Source organism: Elephas maximus, chromosome X, assembly GCF_024166365.1.
Source record: "Elephas maximus indicus isolate mEleMax1 chromosome X, mEleMax1 primary haplotype, whole genome shotgun sequence".
In the NCBI taxonomy this organism is placed as follows: domain Eukaryota; kingdom Metazoa; phylum Chordata; class Mammalia; order Proboscidea; family Elephantidae; genus Elephas; species Elephas maximus.
This window is the reverse complement of record NC_064846.1, coordinates 59446913-59467139: the sequence shown is the minus strand read 5'-3', so window position 1 is coordinate 59467139 and position 20227 is coordinate 59446913.

The window sequence follows — 20227 nt, the reverse complement described above, 5'->3', positions numbered from 1 at the left end:
AATCCTTGACAACTTTAGTCATTTCTCCGTTTATTGTGTTGTTGCTTATTGGTCCATTTGTGAGGATTTTGTTTTCTTTATGTTGAGGTATAATCCATACTGAAGGCTATAGTCTTTGATCTTCATCAGTAAGTGCTTCAAGCCCTCTTCACTTTCAGCAAGCAAGGTTGTGTCATCTGCGTAAAGCAGGCTGTTAATGAGTCTTCCTCCAGTTCTTATGCCCCGTTCTTCATATAGTTCATGTTTTCAGATTATTTGCTCAGCATACAGATTTAATAAGTATGGTGAAAGAATACGATTCTGACCCCCACCTTTCTGACATTAAACCACACAGTATTCCCTTGTTCTGTTCAAATGACTGCCTCTTGATCTATGTCCAGTTTCCTCAGGAGCACAATTAAGTTTTCAGGAATTTCCATTCTTGTAATGTTATCTAATAATTGTTATGATCCACACAGTTGAATGCCTTTTCATAGTCAATAACACACAGATAAACATTTTTCTGATATTCTCTACTTTCAGCCAGGACCCATCTGACATCAGCAGTGGTATCCCTGGTTCCATGCCCTCTTCTGAATCCAGCTTGAATTTCTGGCAGTTCCCTGTCAATGTACTGCTGCAGCCACTTTTGAATGATCTGTAGCAAAATTTTACTTGCATGTGATATTAATGGTATTGTTCTATAATTTCCACATTCCATTGGATGACCTTGCTTCGGAATAGGCATAAATATGGATCTCTTCCAGTCAGTTGGCCAGGTAGCTGACTTCCATATTTCTTGGCATAGACTAGTAAGCTACTCCAGTGCTGCATCTGTTTGTTGAAACATCTCAATTGATATTCCATTAATTCCTGGAGCCTTGTTTTCCACCAATGCCTTCAGGGCAGCTTGGACTTCTTCCTTCAGTACCATCGGTTCTTGATCTTGTGGTTCCTCCTGAAATGATTGAACGTGGACCAATTCTTTTTGGTATAGTGATTCTGTGTATTGCTTCCTTCTTCGTTTGATGCTTCCTGAGTCATTTAATATTTTCCCTGTAAAATCCTTCAATATTGTAACTCGAGGCTTGAATTTTTTCTTCAGTTCTTTCAGCTTCAGAAATGCTGAGCGTGTTCTTCCCTTTGGTTTTCTAACTCCAGGTGTTTTCCTATGTCATTATAACACTTTACTTTGTCTTCTTGAGCTGCCCTTTGAAATCTTCTGTTCAGCTCTTTTGCTTCATCATTTCTTCCTTTTGATTTAGCTACTGGATGTTCAAGAACCAATTTCAGAGTCTTTTCTGACATCATTTTGGTCTTTTCTTTTTAATGACCTCTTCCTTTCTTCATGTCCTTGATGTCATTCCACAACTCATCTGGTCTTTGGTCATTAGTGTTCAATGTGTCAAATCTATTCTTAAGATAGTCTCTAAATTCAGGTAAGATATACTCAAGGTTGTACTCTGGCTCTCGTGGACTTGGGCTGATTTTCATCAACTTCAACTTGAACTTACATATGAGCAATTGGTGGTCTGTTCCACAGTCAGCTCTTGGCCTTATTCTGACTGATGACATCGAGCTTTTCTATCATCTCTCTCCACAGACGTAGTTGATTTGATTCTTGGGTATTCTATCTGGTGAGGTCCACATGTACTGTCACCGTTTATGTTGGTGAAAAAAGATATTTGCAATGAAGAAGTCGTTGGCCTTGCAACATTCTATCATGCAATCTCTGGCATCATTTTTATCACCAAGGCCATATTTTCCCACTACCAATCCCCCTTCTTTGTTTCCCACTTTCTCATTCCAATCACCAATAATTACCAATGCATCCTTATTGTATGTTTGATCAATTTCAGACTGCAGATGTTGGTAAAATTCTTCAATTTCTTCATCTTTATCCTTAGTGGTTGGTGCATAAATTTGAATAATATTTGTGTTAACTGACCTTCCTTGTAGGCATAGGAATATTTTCCTATCACTGACAATGCTGTACTTCAGGATAGATCTTGAAAAGTTCTTTTTCGATGATGAATGCAACACCATTCCTCTTCAAGTTGTCACTCCCAGCATAGTAGACCATCCAAAAAAAAAAAAAAAAAAGACGAGCCCTTTGCCATCAAGTCAATTCCGACTCATAGCCACCATATAGGACCGAGTAGGACTGCTCCATAGGGTTTCCAAGGAGCAACAGGTAGCTTTGAACTGCTGACCTTTTGGTCAGTAGCCAAACTCTTAACCACTATCCTACCAGAGTTTATAGGAGGCCATATGATTGTCCGATTCAAAATGGCCAATACCAGTCCATTTTAGTTCACTAATGCCTAGGATATCGATATTTCATTTTTGACCACTTCCAGTTTTCCTTGATTCATACTTCGTACATCCTGTGTTCTGATTTTCAATAGAGGTTTGATGTTTGCAGCTCTTTCTTCTCATTTTGAGCCATGCCTCATCAGCAAACGAGGGTCCTGAAAGCTTGACTGCCTCCACATCATTAAGGTCAACTCTACTTTGAGGAGGTAGTTCTTCTCTAGTCGTATTTTGAGTGTCTTCCAACCTGAGCGGCTTATCTCCTGCACTATATCTGACTATGTTCCACTGCTGTTCATAAGGTTTTCACTGGCTCATTCTTTTCAGAAGTAGACTGCCTGGTCCTTCTTCCTAGTCTGTCTTAGTCTGGAAGCTCAGCTGAAACCTATCTGCCATAGTTGGCCCTGCTGTTACAGCTTCCAGCACCACAGCAACACGCAAGTCCCCATAGTAGGAAAAATTAACAGATGCATGGGGGAAGAAGTAGTTAAGACTACATAAAAATAAAGCAAATTCAAGTTCAAGTACTTTTTCTATCATATGAAGCAAGGATGCTCCAGGTAATTTCTATCTTCTTTTTCTACTCACCACTTCCTTCTGTGAAGCCTGTTCACCTTTCATCATATTTCCTCTCTTATAAAATTGCTTTTCTTTAGAAGAGATAAACTGTTCTTAAAGAGCTTAGAAGTGTCTGTTGCTACTGTTTTGACAGTAGGAAAGTGAATAGGCCCCCGCTACTTGTATACACGCACGAGTTGGAATAGACTCAAAAGCAAAAGGTAACAGTACTTGTATAAAAGTACTATGCTATATCTCATAGCCCTGAAACTGTGTCAAGAATTTCAAGAATACCCCTATTGACTTCTTTACTACATTTCATGTCTAACTCACTGTATTGTCACTTAGTAAGAAATCTTATATGGGGATGCCAATGCCCGGGTGAATTAGATGTTGGTATTATCTGACAATGCTTTTTAAGCAGCCTCATAAAAATGCTTCAACAAACAATTTAAAACCCTTGAAAGAAATACAAATGTTAGCATAGAAATAAATGTTATACAAAAGAACAAAAGAGAAATTACCGAATTGAAAATACAATAACCGAAATTAAAAAGAAAAAAAAAATAAACCAAACTCAAACATACTGTCGATAGTAGAGTGAAGATGACACAAGATAGAATAAAAAAAAACTCGAAGATAGATCAATAGGATTTACTCAGTCAGAACTACAGTGAAAATAGACTAAAAACAATGAACATACTCTTAGAAATCTGTGAGGCAATGACAAAAGAGGTAGCATACATATTACTGGAGTCCTTGAAGGAGAGGAGAGAGAAAGCAGGTTTGAAAATACGTTCAAAGAAATAATAGCTAAAATCTTCCCACATTTGGTGAAAGGTATAAATAAACCTACATTCGCGAATCTGAGTAAACCCAAATAGGATAAATCCAAAGAAACTTATGCCAAAACATGTCATATTCAAACTTCTAAAAACTAAAGACAAATTTAAAAAACCTTAAAAGTATCCAGAGAGAATAAATATTACATGTATGGAAACCGTAACTCAAATGTCATCTGATTTCTCGTCTAAAACTATCAAGGCAAGAACGAAGTAGCACAGGATTTTTCAAGAAATGTAAGAAGACAACTGTGAACCACAGATTTTATATTCAGCAAATATTTATTCTCAGGCTAAATAAAACTAAGAGAATTTGTTGGATTCGTTTCCAGCAAACAAACTCTTAAAGAGTGGCTAAAAATTTTCCTAAATAAAAAGGGTATGATAATAGAGAAGGCTTAGAACTGCAGAAGAGAAAAAAAATGGAATATTGGAATGGATGAGAGTAGGCGAAATGTAATAGACTATTTTTCTTCCAATGATGTTATTAAATCACATTTAATGGTTGAAGCAAAAACTATAGCATCATCTAATATGTGCTCAGTCTACGAACAGAACATGTTTAAGACAATTTTATTTAAAAAGAGGTAAGGGTCAAGGGACATAAATGGAAGTAAGGTTTCACTTGAAGTGATGAAATGTAGATACTAGTACACTCTAATAAGTTACAAATACATGTTGTAATATTCAGAGCAATAATCCAGAATAATAAAGGAATACTATGAACAACTTTACACTAATAAATTCAATAGATCTATGCTGGGTATGGAATACAAATGACAGCCCAGAAATAAACCCATACATTTGTGGCCAAGTAACTTTTGACAAGGGTGCCAAGTCTATTCAATGGAGAAAAAATAGTGTCTTATTTTTATGTGCTTATTTGCCATCTGTGACCACAAGAATTTTCTTCAAGAATTAAAAAAAAAAATCAACCAATCCTCTCTACCAAATAGGGTATGGAAGAAAAATCTTATGATCACAGATGGCAAATGAGCACATAAGCAACATAAAACAAAACTTGACAAATCCAATACCCACTCATGATAAAAAACTCTCAGCAAGCTATGAATAGAATCAAATATCCTCAATTTTGTAAAGAATATTTTAAAAACTTACAGCTAGCATCATAATTAATAATGAAAGACTAGATGCATTCCTTCTCAGACTGACAACAAAACAAGAAGGCCCTCTCACCACTCTTATTCAATATATTAATATATTACTGGAAGTTTCTAGTGACTGCACTAAGGTAAAAAACATAAAATAAAAATAAAAAGGATATAATAGGCGTGCAGACTGGAAAAGAAGAAATAAAACTGTCCCTATTTTCAGATGACATGATATTTGTCATCAAGAAACACTCTTAGAATTAATCAGTGAGTACAGCGAGATTGTAGAATACAAGATCAACACACACACATACACACACATAATAATTTTCATTTCTATATCCTATCAATGAACATTTGAAAACAAAAGTAAAAAAGCAATACTATTTAATATCATTCAAAAATTATTAGATATAAAGTTAGAAAAATATGTACAGGATTTGAATGCCGAAAATTACAAAATGCTGATGAAGAAAATCAAAGAAGACTAAATAAATGGAGGGATATACCTCGTGTAAAGATTGGATGAGTCAGTATAATAAAGGCATTGGTAATCCCCAAATTGATCTCTAGGTTTAATGCCATTCCTATCAAAATCCCAGCAAAGTATGTCTGTAGATAAAAACTTATTTATAATTTATATGGAAAGCACAGGATGTAGAATTACTTAATTTGGGGGGAAAAAAAGGATATAGTGGAAGGAATCACTACCCAATATTATGGCCTCTTACATAGCTACCATAATCAAAACAGTGTGGATTTGTAGAGGGATAGACACATATATCAATAAAACAGAATACAGAACCTAGAAATGGACTCCCTCAAATATGCCCAGTGGATTTTTGACAAAGACACCAAAGCAATTCTATGTGGGAAAGATGTCGTCTTTGTTGTTAGGTGCTGTCAAGTCACTTCTGACTCATAGCAGCTCTATGTACTACAGAATGAAACATTGCCCATTCCTTCACCTTGCTCACAATTGTTATGCTTAAGCCCATTATTGCAGCCACTGTGTCAATCCAACTTGTTGAGGGTCTTCCTCTTTTTCACTGACACTGTACCGAGCATGATGTCCTTCTCCAGAGACTGATTCCTCCTGATAACATGTCCAAAGTATGTAAGATACAGTCTCGTTATCCTTGCTTCTAACGAGCATTCTAGTTGTACTTCTTCCATGACAGATTTGCTCGTTCTTCTGGTAGTCCATTCACCAACACCACAATTCAAAGTCATCAATTCTTCTTTGATCTTTCTTATTCATTGTCCAGCTTCCCCATGCATATGAGGCAATTGAAAACACCATGGCTTGGGTCAGGGGTACCTTAGTCCTCAAGATGACATCTTTGCTTTTTAAACAGGTCTTTCGCAGCAGATTCGCCCAATGCAATGCATCTTTTGATTTCTCAACTGCTGCTTCCATGGGTGTTGATTGTGGATCCAAGTAAAATGAAATTCTTGACAACCTCAATCTTTTCTCCATTTATCATGATGTTGCTTATTGGTCCAATTGTGAGGATTTTTGTTTTCTTTGTGTTGAGGTGTAATCCATACTGAAGCCCATGGTCTTTGATCTTCATCAGTAGGTGCTTCGAGTCTCTTCACTTTCAGCAAGCAAGATTGTTTCATCTCCATAACGCAGGTTGTTAATGAGTCTTCCTCCAATCCTGATGCCACATTCTTCTTCATATAGCCCAGCTTCTCTAATTATTTGCTCAGCATACAGATAGAATAGGTATGGTGGAAGGATACAACCCTGACGTACACCTTTCCTGACTTTAAACCATGCAGTATCCCCTTGTTCTGTTCAAACAACTGCCTCTTAATCCCTGTACAGATTCCTCATGAGCACAATTACGTGTTCCAGAATTCCCATTCTCTGCAATATTATCCATAATTTGTCATGATCCACACAGTCGAATGTCTTAGCATGGTCAATAAAAACAGGTAAACATCTTTCTGGTATTCTCTGCTTTCAGCCAGGATCCATCTGACATCAACAATGATATCCCTGGTTCCACGTCCTCTTCTGAATCTGGCTTGGATTTCTGGCAGTTCCCTGTCAATATACTGCTACAACTGCTTTTGAATGATCGTCAGCAAAATTTTGCTTGCATGTGATAATAATGATAATGTTCGATAATTTTTGCATTTGGTTAGATCACCTTTCTTCGGAATAGGCCTAAATATGGATCTCTTTCAGTCAGTTGGCCAGGTAGCTGTCTTCCAAATTCCTTGGCATAGACAAGTGAGCACTTCCCACACTGCATCCGTTTGTTGAAACCTCTCAGTTGGTAGGTATTCCGTCAATTCCTGGAGCATTGTTTTTCTCCAGTGCCTTCAGTTCAGCTTGGACTTCTTCCTTCAGTACCATGGGTTTGTGATCATATGTTACGTCCTGAAATGGCTGAAAGTCAACTAATTCTTTTTGGTATAGTGACTCTGTGTATTCCTTCAAGCTTCTTTTTTTTTTTTTGCTTCCTGCGTTGGTCGTTTAATATTCTCCCCATAGAAACCTTCCGTATTGAAACTCTAGGTTTGAATATTTTCTTCAGTTCCTTCAGCTTGACAAATGCAAAGCGTGTTCTTCCCTTTTGGTTTTCTAACTTCAGGTCTTTGCACATGTCGTCATAATACTTTACTTGAAATCTTCTGTTCAGCTCTTTTACTTCATCAGTTCTTGCATTTACTTTAGCTACTCGATGTTCAAGAGCAAGTTTCAGAGTCCCTTCTGACATTCATTGAGGTCTTTTTTTTCTCTTCTGTCATTTTAATGACCTCTTGCTTTCTTTGTGTATGATGTCCTTGATGCCATTCCACAACTAATCTGGTCTTCATTCAATAGTGTTCAATGTGTCAAATCTATTCTCGAGATGGTCTCTAAATTCAGGTGTAATATACTCAAGGTTGTACTTTGACTCTCATGCACTTGTTCTAATTTTCTTCAGTTTCAACTTAACTTGCATATGAGTAATTGATAGTCTGATCTGCAGTCGGCCCCTGGTCTTGTTCAGACTGATGATATTGAGCTTTTCCGTGGTCTCTTTCCACAGATGCAGTTGATTTGATTCCTGTGTATTCCATCTCGTGAGGTCCATGTGTATACTTGCTGTTTATGTTGGTAAGTAAAGTTATTTGCAATTAAGAAGTCTTTGGTCCTGCAAAATTCTATCATGCGATCTCCGGCATTGTTTCTATCACCAAGGCCATATTTTCCAGCTACCTATCCTTCTTCCTTGTTTCCAACTTTTGTATTCCAATCACCAGTAGTTATCAATGCATTCTGATTGCATGCTCAATCAATTTCACACTGCAGAAGTTGGTAAAAATCTTCCATTTCTTCATCTTTGGCCTTAGTGGTTGGTGCATAAATTGGAATAATAGTCATATTAACTGGTCTTCCTTTTAGACATATGGATATTATCCTATCACTAACAGCATTGTATTTCAGGATAGATCTTGAAATGTTATTTTTGAGGATGAATGCACTTCCTGCACCATATCAGACAGTGTTCCGCTGCTATTCATAAGGTTTTCACTGGCTGTTTCTTTTCACAAGTAGACTGCTGGGTCCTTCTTCCTTGTCTGTCTTAGTCTGCAAGCTCAGCTGAAACTTGTCCGCCATGGGTAACCCCGATGGTATCTTAATACCGGTGGCATAGCTTCTAGCATCACAGCAACAGGGAAGCCCCAAAGTACGACACACTGACAGACACGCGGGTGTGTTAAATTACTGGACACACTTAAAATGAATGAACTTGATCTAAATGTATCAAGCTACAGAATCAAATAGAGAGCATGCTAATATTTGGTATAGTTTTTGAAAATGTAAAAAGCAATGTTGTGTGGATCATGGATGCATATATTAAAAGTAAGGAAAAAAACGTAAGTTGGTAGGATATATGTCATGTTCATGAGAGAAGATGCTTCTGGGAAGGTAGAAAAGTGTATGGGATTCGCGATAAGAACCAGGAAATCTTACTTTATCTTTTTTTTCCTGAATAAAAACATTGAAACAAAATTGACAAAATGTTAACTTTTTAATTATGCAAGAGCTTGTTGTATTATTCTCTATCTATATCTGTATTTTTAAACTCTTCTAAAACAAATATTTTTCTACACAGTATTTTTGTTGACATTCAATTATTCCCACTGTGATTTCTTCTTCAAATTGTGAATTATTAGCAGTGCATTTTGGATTTAAAAATCTTTTAAATGTTAGCTCTGATTTATTCACATTATGGTCAGAGAAGTTAGCCTGCCTTTCTGACCTGGTATGCAGTCAAATATGTAGATGTTCCTTTTATACCTAAAGATAGTTTATTTTCTCAACTTGTTGAGGGTTTGATAAAGTTTATTGTTGTTGTTGTTTAGATGTACATCTCTGCCAAATTTTGTCTGTGTGACCCATCAGTTTCTAATGAAAATGTGATTTAAAAAATCTACTGTATTTTATCAAGTTCATATGAGTTCATCCATGGACCCAGATTCATTCTATCCTGGGCTCTGCCAATGATAGTATGTTTACCATATGCATGACCTAAGAAAATTCATTATTTTAATAATATTACAAGTAGCAGGATAAAAGGAATGAGGAAAAAAGGTGGTGTTCAGTTATCTTAAGAACACATCCCAGAAATGTCACAGTCACCTCCCCTCTTATGTCTTTGCCCAGAAATTGGTCACATGAATACATCTGGATAAAACAGACACTAAGAGATGAGGCCTTTTATTCTTGGTGGTCACATGCAGAGCTGAAATCCAGTGGTAGTACCAATAAGGGAGATGGGGATCTAGGATTTAGGAAGCAACTAGCAATCTCTATCACAGTCAGTTTTGTTATGTGGTCACAGTTGGAATAAATAAATTTCAACCCTTTTCAGTATTTTTGTCCTTCAGCTCAAGATTTAATTTCCAGGGAGGGAATATCTAATTGTATAGCATGTGCTATCCCCTTGGCTCAGGGTGAGGTGAGGTGGATGCTGATTATTTTCCTACCAGATTGTCTCAAATAGGGAAGAGATAATTGATCAAAATGAATCTGAAAAGCTTATGAAGGAAGAAAGCATGCTATAAAATAAAAAATCAGTAAATATCCACTACAGGAGCAAATATAATTTATTCGTTCATAAACAGTCCTTTGTTGAGCACCAGACATCATGTTACACACTTGTTGTTGTTGCTAGGTGCCCTTGAGTCCTTTGTTGAGCTTCTACTATGCACCAGACATCATGTTACACACTTGTTGTTGTTGCTAGGTGCCCTTGAGTCCATTCCAACTCATAGCAACCCTATGTACAACAAAACTAAACACTGCTCGGTCCTGTGCCATCTTCAGAATCATTGCTATGTTTGAGCCCATTGTTGCAGCCACTCTGTCAATCCATGTCATTGAGAGCCTTCCTCTTTTTTGCTGACCTTCTACTTCACCAAGCGTGATGTCCTTCTCCAGAGTCTGTTCCCTCCTGGTACTACGTACAACTAAGGAACATTCTGGCTGTACTTCTTCCAAGAGAGATTTTTTCATTCTTCTGGAAGACCATGGTATATTTAATATTCTTCACCAACACCATAACTCAAAAGCATCAATTTTTTAGAATTTATTTATCGTGTTTTAAGTGAAAGTTTAGAATTCAAGTCAGCCTCTCATACAAAAATTTATACACATCTTGCTATGTAACCCTAGCTGCTCACCCCCTGATGTGACAACACACTCCTCATCTCCATCCTGTGCTCCCTGTGTCCATTTAACCAGGTCCTGTCCCCCCTGCTTTCTCATCTCCCCTCGAGGCAGGAGCTGCCCACGTAATCTCATGTGTCTACTGGAGCCAAGAAGCTCACACCTCACTAGTATCAATTTCTGTCTTATAGTCTAGTCCAATCCCAGTCTGAAGAGTTGGCTTAGGGAATGGTTCCAGTCTTGGGATAACAGAGGTTCCGGGAGCCATGACCTCTGGAGTCCCTCCAGTCTCAGTCAGACCATTAAGTCTGGTCTGTTTACAAGAATTTTAGTTCTGTGTCCCACTGTTCTGCTCCATCAGGAATTCTCTGTTTTGTTCCCTGTCGGGGCAGTCATTGGTGGTAGCCAGGTACCATATAGTTCTTCTAGTCTCAGGCTGATGGAGTCTCTGGCTTACCTAGCCCTTTCTGTCACTTGGGCTCATATTTTTCTTGTCTCTTTGATGGTCTTCATTCTCCTTTGCTCTAGGTGGGTTAAGACCAATTGATACATCTTAGATGGCTGCTTGCTAGCTTTTAAGACCTCAGGAGCCACTCACCAAAGTGGGATGCAGAATGTTTTCTTAATGCACTTTGTTATGCCAATTGACCTAGTTGTCCCCTGAATGCATGGTCCCCAGACCCCTGCCCCTGCACCTGCTACTCTGTCCCTCAAAGTGTTTGGCTCTTTCAGGAAACTTAGCTTTTGGTTTAGTCCAGTTGTGCTGACCTCCTCTGTATTGTGTGTTGTCTCTCCCTTCACCTAAAATAGTTGTCTGCAATCTAATTAGTGAATATCCCTCTTCCTCCCTCTCCACCATCGTAACCATCAAAGAATGTTTTCTTCTGTGTTTAAACTTTTCCTTGAGTTCTTATAATAGTGGTTTCATACAATATTTGTCCTTTTGTAACTGACTAATTTCACTCAGCATAATGCCTGCCATATTCCTCCCTGTTATGAGATGTTTCACAGATTCATCACTGTTCTTAATTGTTGTGTAGGGGGATTCTGTTATGTGGATATACCGTTATTTATCCATTCATCTGTTGATGGGCACATTGGTTGCTTCCATTTTTTGCTATTGTAAACAGTGCTGCAATGAACCACCCACCCATGAGTGTGCATATATATCTGTTCATGTGAGAGCTCTTATTTCTCTAGGATATATTCCAAGGAGTGGGATTGCTGGATCATACGGTACTTCTATTTCTAGCTTTTCAAGGAAGCGCCAAATCGATTTCCAAAGTGGTTGTACCATTTTACATTCCCAGCAGCCATGCAGAAGTGTTCCAATCTCTCCACAGCCTCTCCAACATTTATTATTATTTTTTTTTATTAATGCCCGTTTTTTTTTTTTTGTTAAGGTGAGATGGCATCACATTGTAGTTTTGATTTGCATAATGATCCTGAGCATTTCCTAATGTATCTGTTAGCCGCCTGAATGTCTTCTTTCATGAAGTGCCTGTTCATATCCTTTGCCCATTTTTAAATTCGATTTTTTCTCCTTTTGTTGTTGAGTTTTTGCAGTATCATGCAGTCTGTAGGTAGTCTTTTTACTCTTTTGGTGAAGTCTTTGGATGAGCATTGTTTGATTTTTAGAGGCTTCCAGTTATCTAGTTTCTCTTCTGGTGTTTGTGCTTTGTTAGTAATGTTTTATATACTGTTTATGCCATGTATTAGGGCTCCTAGCAATGTACCTATCTTTTCTTCCATGATCTTTATCATTTTAGAGTTTATATTTATGTCCTTGATCCATTTTGAGTTAGTTTTTGTGCATGGTGTGAGGTATGGGTCTTGTTTCATGTTTTTGCAGATGGATATCCAGTTATGCCAGCACCATTTGTTAAAGAGAGTCTTTTTCCCATTCAACAGACTTTGGGCTTTTGTCAAATATCAGCTGCTCATATGTGGATGGATTTATGTCTGGATTCTCAATTCTGTTCCGTTGGTCTATGTAACTGTTGTCGTACCAGTACCAGGCTGTTGTGACTACTGTGGCAGTATAATAGTTTCTAAAATCAGGTAAACTGAGGCCTCTCACTTTGTTCTTTTTCAATAATGCTTTACTTCTCTGAGGCTCCTTCCCTTTCCATATGAAGATGGTGATTTGTTTCCCCGTCTCATTAAAAAATGCCGTTGGAATTTGAATCGAGATTGTGTTGTATCTGTAGATTGCTTTGGGCAGAATAGACATTTTTACAGTATTGAGTCTTCCTATCCATGAGCAAGGTATGTTTTTCCACTTACGTAGGTATCTTTTGGTTTCTTGCAGTAGTCTGTTGTAGTTTTCTTGGTATAGGTCTTTTACACCTCTGGTTAGATTTATTCCTAAGTATTTTATCTTCTTGGGGGCTATTGTAAATGGTATTGATTTGGTGATTTCCTCTTCAATGTTCTCTTTGTTGGTGTAGAGGAATCCAATTGATTTTTGTATGTTTAGCTTGTATCCAGATTCTGTGCTAAACATTTCTATTACGTTCAGTAGTTTTCTTGTGGATTCATTAAGATTTTCTGTGTATAACATCATGTCGTCTGCAAACAGAGATACTTTTACTTCTTCCTTACCAATTTGGTGCCCTTTATTTCTTTATCCAGCCTAATTGCTCTGGCTAGAATCTCCAGCACAGTGTTGAATAAGGGTGGTGATAAAGGGCATCCTTGTCTGGTTCCCGTTCTTGAGAGGAATTCTTTCAGGCTCTCTCCATTTAGGATGGTGTTGGCTGCTGGCTTTGTATAAATGCCCCTTATTATGTTGAGGAATTATTCTTCTATTCCTAATTTGCTGAGAGTTTTTATCCTGAATGGGTATTAGACTTTGTCAAATGCTTTTTCTGCATCTAGTGATAAGATCATGTGGTTCTTGTCTTTTGTTTTATTTATATGATGGATTACATTGTTTTTCTAATGTTAAACTATCCCTGCAAACCTGGTATGAATCCCACTTAGACATGGTGAATTATTTTTTTTGATATGTTGTTGAATTCTATTGGCTATAATTTTTTGGAGGATTTTTGCGTCTAAGTTCAGGAGGGATATAGGCCTACAATTTTCTTTTTTTGTGGTGTCTTTACCCGATTTGGCATCAGGGAAATGCTGGCTCATAGAATGAGTTTGGGAGTATTCCCTCCTTTTCTGTGTGCTGAAATACCTTTCGTAGTAGTGGTGTTAACTCTTCTCTGAAAGTTTAGTAGAATTCTCCAGTGAAGTTTTTTAATTACCTTTTCAATCTCTTCTTTTGTTATGGGTATTTTTAGTTGTTCTACCTCTGTTTGTGTTGGTTTAGGTAGGGAGTGTGTTTCTAGAAATTTGTCCATTTGTTCTAGGTTTTCAAATTTCTTAGTGTAGAATTTTTCATAGTAATCTGATATGATTGTTTTAATTTCAGTTGGGTCTGTTGTGATATCGCACATCTCATTTCTTATTCGGGTTATTTGCTTCCTCTCCTGTTATTCTTTTGTTAGTTTGGCTAATGGTTTATCTATTTTGTTGATCTTTTCAAAGAACCATCTTTTGGCACTGTTTACTCTTTCAATTGTTTTTCTGTTCTCTATTTCATTTAATTCTGCTCTAATTTTTATTATTAGCTTTCTCCTTGTGCTCAAGAGTTTCTTTTGTTGCTCTGTATTTGTTCATGTTGTAGGGATAATTCTTTGATTTTGGCCCTTTCTTCTTTTTGGATGTATGCCTTTATTGTTATAAATTGACCAGTGAGCACTGCTTAGCTGTGTCCCAAAGGTTCTGGTAGGAAGTGTTTTCATTCTCTTTGGATTCTATGAATTCCTTTATTCTGTTCTTAGTTTCTTCTATAACCCATTGTTTCTTGACCAAGATGTTGTTCAGTTTCCATGTGTTTGATTTCTTTTCCCTGCTTTTTCTGTTATTGATTTCTACTTTTATGGTTTTGTGGTCAGAGAAGCTGCTTTGTAATATTTTGATGTTTTGGATTCTGCTAAGACTTGCTTCATGACCTAAAATGTGGTCTATCCTGGAGAAGGTTCCATGTGCATTGGAAAAGAAAGCATACTTGGGTGCTGTTGGGTGGAGTGTTCTGTATTGGTCGATGAGGTCAAGTTGGTTGATTGTGGCATTTAGATTTTCTGTGTCTTTACTGAGCTTCATTCTGGATGTTCTGTCCTTCACCAAAAGTGGTGTGTTGAAGTCTCCTACAATTATTGTGGAGCCGTCTCTCTCACTTTTCGATGCTGTTAAAGTTTGTTTTATGTAACTTTAAGCCCTGTCATTGGGTGCATAAATCTTTATTATGATTATACTGTCCTGGTATACTGACCCTTTAATCATTAGGTAGTGTCCTTCCTTATCCTTTGTGGTGGATTTAACCTCAGAGTCTGTTTTGTCAGAAATTAATATTGCCACTCTTTCTCTTATTTGATTGTTATTTGCTTGATATATATTTTTTCATCCTTTGAGTTTTAGTTTGTTTGTGTCTTTAAATCTAATGTGTGTCTCTTGTAGGCAGCATGTAGATGTAACATGTTTTTTTTTATCCATTCTCACACTCTCTGTCTCTTTATTGGTGCATTTAGTCCATTTACATTCAGCGTAATTACGTATAGGTATGAGTTTAGTGCTGTCTTTTTGTGTGTGTGTTGTTGACAGTTTCTTTTTTCCACTTAATTTTTTGTGCCATGTGGTTTCTCTTTATATATTGTCTTTTCCTCTTTTATGTTGTTGTTGATTTTGTTTTTGTTGAATCTCTTTGTTTTTCTTGTTTGTTTTTTTTTTTTTGATGTGTGGGATTGTTGGTCTCCTTTGTGGTTACCTTAACATTTACCCCTATTTTTCTAAGTTTAAACCAAACTTCTATTTCTTTATATTGCCTTGACTTCCTCTCCACATGAAAGATCTATGACTACCTTTTTTTTAGACCCTCTCTATTGATTTAATGTTGTCATCTTTTACATAATGACATCTCTTTTCCCCTGTTTTGAGGGTTTTTTATCTTGATTTATTTTTGTGGTTTCCCCATCTGGGTTGATATCTGGTTGCTCTGTCCTGTGTTCTAGTCTTGGATTGTGATCTGATGTTATTGATTTTCTAACCAGAGAACTCCCTTTAGTATTTTTTTTTAGTTTTGGTTTGGTTTTTGCAAATTCCCTAAACTTCTGTTTATCTGGAAATGTCCTAATATTGCTTTCATATTTGAGAGAGAAATTTGCTGGATATATGATTCTTGGCTGGCAATTTTTTTCCTTCAAGGCTTTATATATGTCATTTCATTGCCTTCTAGCCTGCATGCTTTCTGGCGAGCAGTCAGAGCTTAGTCTTATTGACTCTCCTTTGTAGGTCACTTTTCGTTATCCCTAGCTGCTTCTAAAATTGCCTACCTTTGGTTTTGGCAAGTTTGATTACAATATGACTTGGTAACTTTCTTTTGGGATCTATGTTTTGTGGGGTTTGATGAGCATCTTGGATAGGTATCTTCTTGTCTTTCATGATATCAGGGAAGTATTTTGCCAACAAATCTTCAACAGTTCTTTCTGTATTTTCTGTTCTCCCTCCCTGTTCTGGTACTCCAAACACTCGTAGGTTATTTCTTTTAATAGAGTCCCATCTGATTCTTAGGGTTTCTTCATTTTTAAATTCTTTTATCTGATTTTTTTTTTCAAATATATTGGTGCCAAGTGTTTTATCTTTAGTCTCACTAATTCTGACTTCCGTATCTTCAGTTCTGCTCCTCTGACTTTCTGCCGAGTTGTCTAATTCTGAAATTTTATTGTTAATCTTCTGAATTTCTGTTTGCTGTCTCTGCATGTATTCTTGCAGCCTATTAAATTTTTCATTATGCTCTTGAATATCCTTCTTGATTTCCATGACTGCTTTATCTGTGTTCCTTGGCTTGTTCTATGTTTTGCCTGATCTCCTTCCTGATCTCTTGAAGAGTTCCGTATATTAATCTTTTGTATTCTACCTCTGGTAGTTCCAGGAATATCTCTTTGTCAGGAAGATTCCTTGATTCTTTGTTTTGGGAGCTTGTTGAAGCGATCATGGTCTGTTTCTTTGTGTGATTTGATATTGACTGTTGTCTGTGAGCCATCTATAAGTTATTGTATTAATTTATTTTATGTTTGCTTACTGTGTCATAGCTTTGTTTTGTTTTGATATGCCCAAATATGCTGCTAGAGTGAGATAGTTTGATTGTTGGTGCCTTTGAAGCTCTAACATCCTGTCATCTGATGGCTAGAGCTGTGACCAAGTATATGAGACCAGGAGTCCATTTACTTTTCTTGTATGGATTCAGCTCAGGTGTCCGGTAGTCAGTCACCAAACGTGTGGTGCAGGGTTTTTCCTACAGTCTTAGAGGGGCAGGGGTGATTGGCGTAGGCACAGGTATCTGGCTGCAGCAGGGGGTCATGCTCTGAGCAAGGCAGGGTGCTGACAATTTTCCCCCGAGTGTCTGTGAGTGAAGCGCATCCCTGTTCCCTACAGCACACAGGTTGTTGGGCTCTGCAGCTGGACCGTGGGCACCCAATGCTTTTAGCTGTAAGGAGTGGGAAACACATCTTAGCCTTGTATCCCTGTCGTGGGTGGCTAGGTCGCAAGGGTGGAGCCACCAGACCTCAGGGCCCTGATGTGGGTAGGTGAGGACCCTGGTTAGTAGTAGGCAGAGAAGTGTCAAACATCGAAAACCTGCCTCTCCACCACACAGCTGAAACAGCTGAAGTCAGACTTCAGGCACATATCCTGTTGCACTGTGCCAACAAGGGCCTAAGCTACTGAAATGGGCCCACACAGATCCATGCAGGGATGAAAGTCATTCAAAGTCTATGGACCACTTGTGCCTGTGCATAGGCAAAGGAGCCACTTCTGCCCTGAGTTCCCAGCTCAGGGGAACCAGCAAATCACTTTTTCCCGATTTCGCTCAGGGCATGAAGCAGGACCTATCTCAGGCCCAGGTAAAGCTGGCTCAGTGGCTAGAGCAGAGGGAGATGATCAGATAAATTGGAGAGAGTTCTTTTGAAAGGGGTGCTTTTTGGTCCCTGTGTAAAATTAGATGCAAGTACTTATCTTTTGCCAAGAGTGCTGTTCTTCACCGATTCTTGAAGGCATGAGTAGAACAGGGGCAGAACACCAGGTCTTTTTTCCCATGGAGCTAGGGGCTGGTGGATTTGGACTGCCAACTTTTTGGTTAGTAACTCAGCACTTTAACCATTGCACCACCAATGTCCCTTCAGATGATGATCCTCTGGCGCTTTAAGGTTTAGTAACTTGTTCAAGTTCCCATAGCTAGTAAATAAATGGAACATAACCCAAATTTTCTCATCCCAAATTCATGGTCTTTTCACCATACTTTCCTTTTTCTGTTAATGGTAATGGCTCATTTGAAAAAGGACCATTAATTAATTTTTACCAATATCATTTTTCCTAGGTTGGACCACAGAAATACATAGCTATCAGAGTAAAACAATACCTTACAAAACTTGATTACAAGCCTTGGTTAACTCACTTGAACATGTTCTGTTTTGAAAAGGGCTCAGCAATGAACTCTGGGGCTAAAGACCAAGTGGGGAATATTGTCAGAAACAGCATTAACATTAAGTAGTGCCCTATCTTTAACTTTATCACAAGGGCTAAGTTTAACTAGGACCCTGTCCTTGATTTCTATTGTCATCTTGAGAAAACATTGCCTGTCCTATTAGAAATCAAGCCTCTTAAATTTACACTTAATTATGGAAGTCAAGCACACTTTCATTTAATGACAGCCACTGATGCTTCTAATGAAGTCTGGTGACTTTAGTTCAAACAAACGAATGATTATGGTTGACAGCAAAAGTGTCAACAAGGTCTTAATTAAATTAATGAATATGCTGTTATGGTTGTCCCCTAGGACACAACAACTTATATTTAGTTACCAGAATTCTCACAAAAAGGGAAAAAAGAATGTCTATTGCCAGAAAGTCTATAAGCTGGTGAGTAGGCAAAAAAGTAAGAATCACTGGCATTTTACCTGTTTATAGACTTCTACACGTAGGTGGATGATTGTTTTCTTATTTACCAATACAATAAAACAGAACTGTTTGAAGAAATGACTTATTCTAAGTCTGGAGTAGAAAGTGTACATAATAAGCTTATAAGATATGGTCATATCAGACAGTAAGGAAGATATAAAAGAATACTATGGTCATGCCAAATTGGACTCAGGAGCCAAATTTAAGAGGCTTCCATTGGACAGAGGTGGGACAATTTAAGCTTCAAAAGGAATAATAACTGAAACAATAAGAAATCCATCAAATATGTATAAATTCATGATTTTGTAATGCTATCAATAAATAATATTTACTCACCTAAGGAGCATGACAGTTAACTGATTCAATTTCTGGTACATAAAGGAAAAGACTCAAGCATTATACTTTCCTATATAAATTTTACCACTGGGTAACCGATTAGTAGATGTGGGAAGTGTCTCTTTAGGAAAGTATTCCAACTGATATTTGAAATAGAAATAACAGAATATCACATATGATAAGCCAGAAGAATTTATAGACATAGTTACTGAGCATTAATAATGCCTAACGACAAAAAGAGAGATAGCCAGATCTTATATATCTCCTGAGGAAATAGCACAATACAACTTTATTTTGCCAAAGGAATCAAACTTGAGTCTTACCAAGTTTTTGGATGTAGTTGCCAAATTGCAAAAAAATACCGAGCACGTTGTTGTTAAGTGCCGTCGAGTCAGTTCTGAGTCACAGTGACCTTACATACAGTAGAATGAAACAGTGCCCAGTCCTGCATCATCCTCATAATTGTTGTTATGCTTAAGCCCATTGTTTCAGCCAGTGTCAATCCATCTCATTGAGGAATATATTAAACAACTCCATGAGAATGCAATCAGCAAAATCCAGGCTATGGGAAACTATAGGTCAAATGGCCCAAGGTCTGCAAAAGATCAATTAAAAGGGACAATAAAAACAGGAAGAGGAAATCTGCAGATTAAAAGACACTTAAAGAAAATATCAGGTAAAAAAAATGACTGAAATATATTATCTAGGGATGTGTGTTTCGGCGATAGAACTACAAAGGCATTTGAAGAAGTACTTCACTTTTGTGGTTACTTTTGGAGTGAGGATGCAGTGATTAGGATGGGGCACAAGGAAGGGCTTTGGGAGTGGCTGACGAAGCTCTATGTTTTGAACCTGGGTGGTGGTTATAAGGGTGTTTGCCTCATAATATTTCATTAAGCTACATTTTGTGTTTGTGTATGTGCATATGTGTTTGTGTGTGTGTTTTATTTTACAATGAAAAAGTTACTTCAAAAATGATTACATTCTATGTGAACGAATACAAGTTCAAACTATGAGCAAATTTAAATCTCAGGAAATAAATTTGGCATAGCAACCAGCTTTAAAGCAAAAGTGAAGTAGCTACCTGTAGGGCCAAAAGAAGAGTTTTTGATAGGACAGGGCACTTGATTAAGTTCCCCAGGAAGAGGTTTCTAAGATAAAGACTATGTATAAAATGCAGGAGGCTTATTGGAGAGTGTGCTTGAGATCTCACCTGAGAAAGGGGAGGGAAGAAAGCAAGATTGGGAAGGAGAAGTTGGGCTATGATGTAGTCTCAGCAAAGTTCTCCAGTGACCCTCTGGGAACTTCAGAAGTTGAGATAGCCCTTCAGATCTGAGTCAATTTGGACAAAGGGACTGGCCTTTTATATCCCTTATTATTGGATATAAGCTGCTCTAGGAAGGG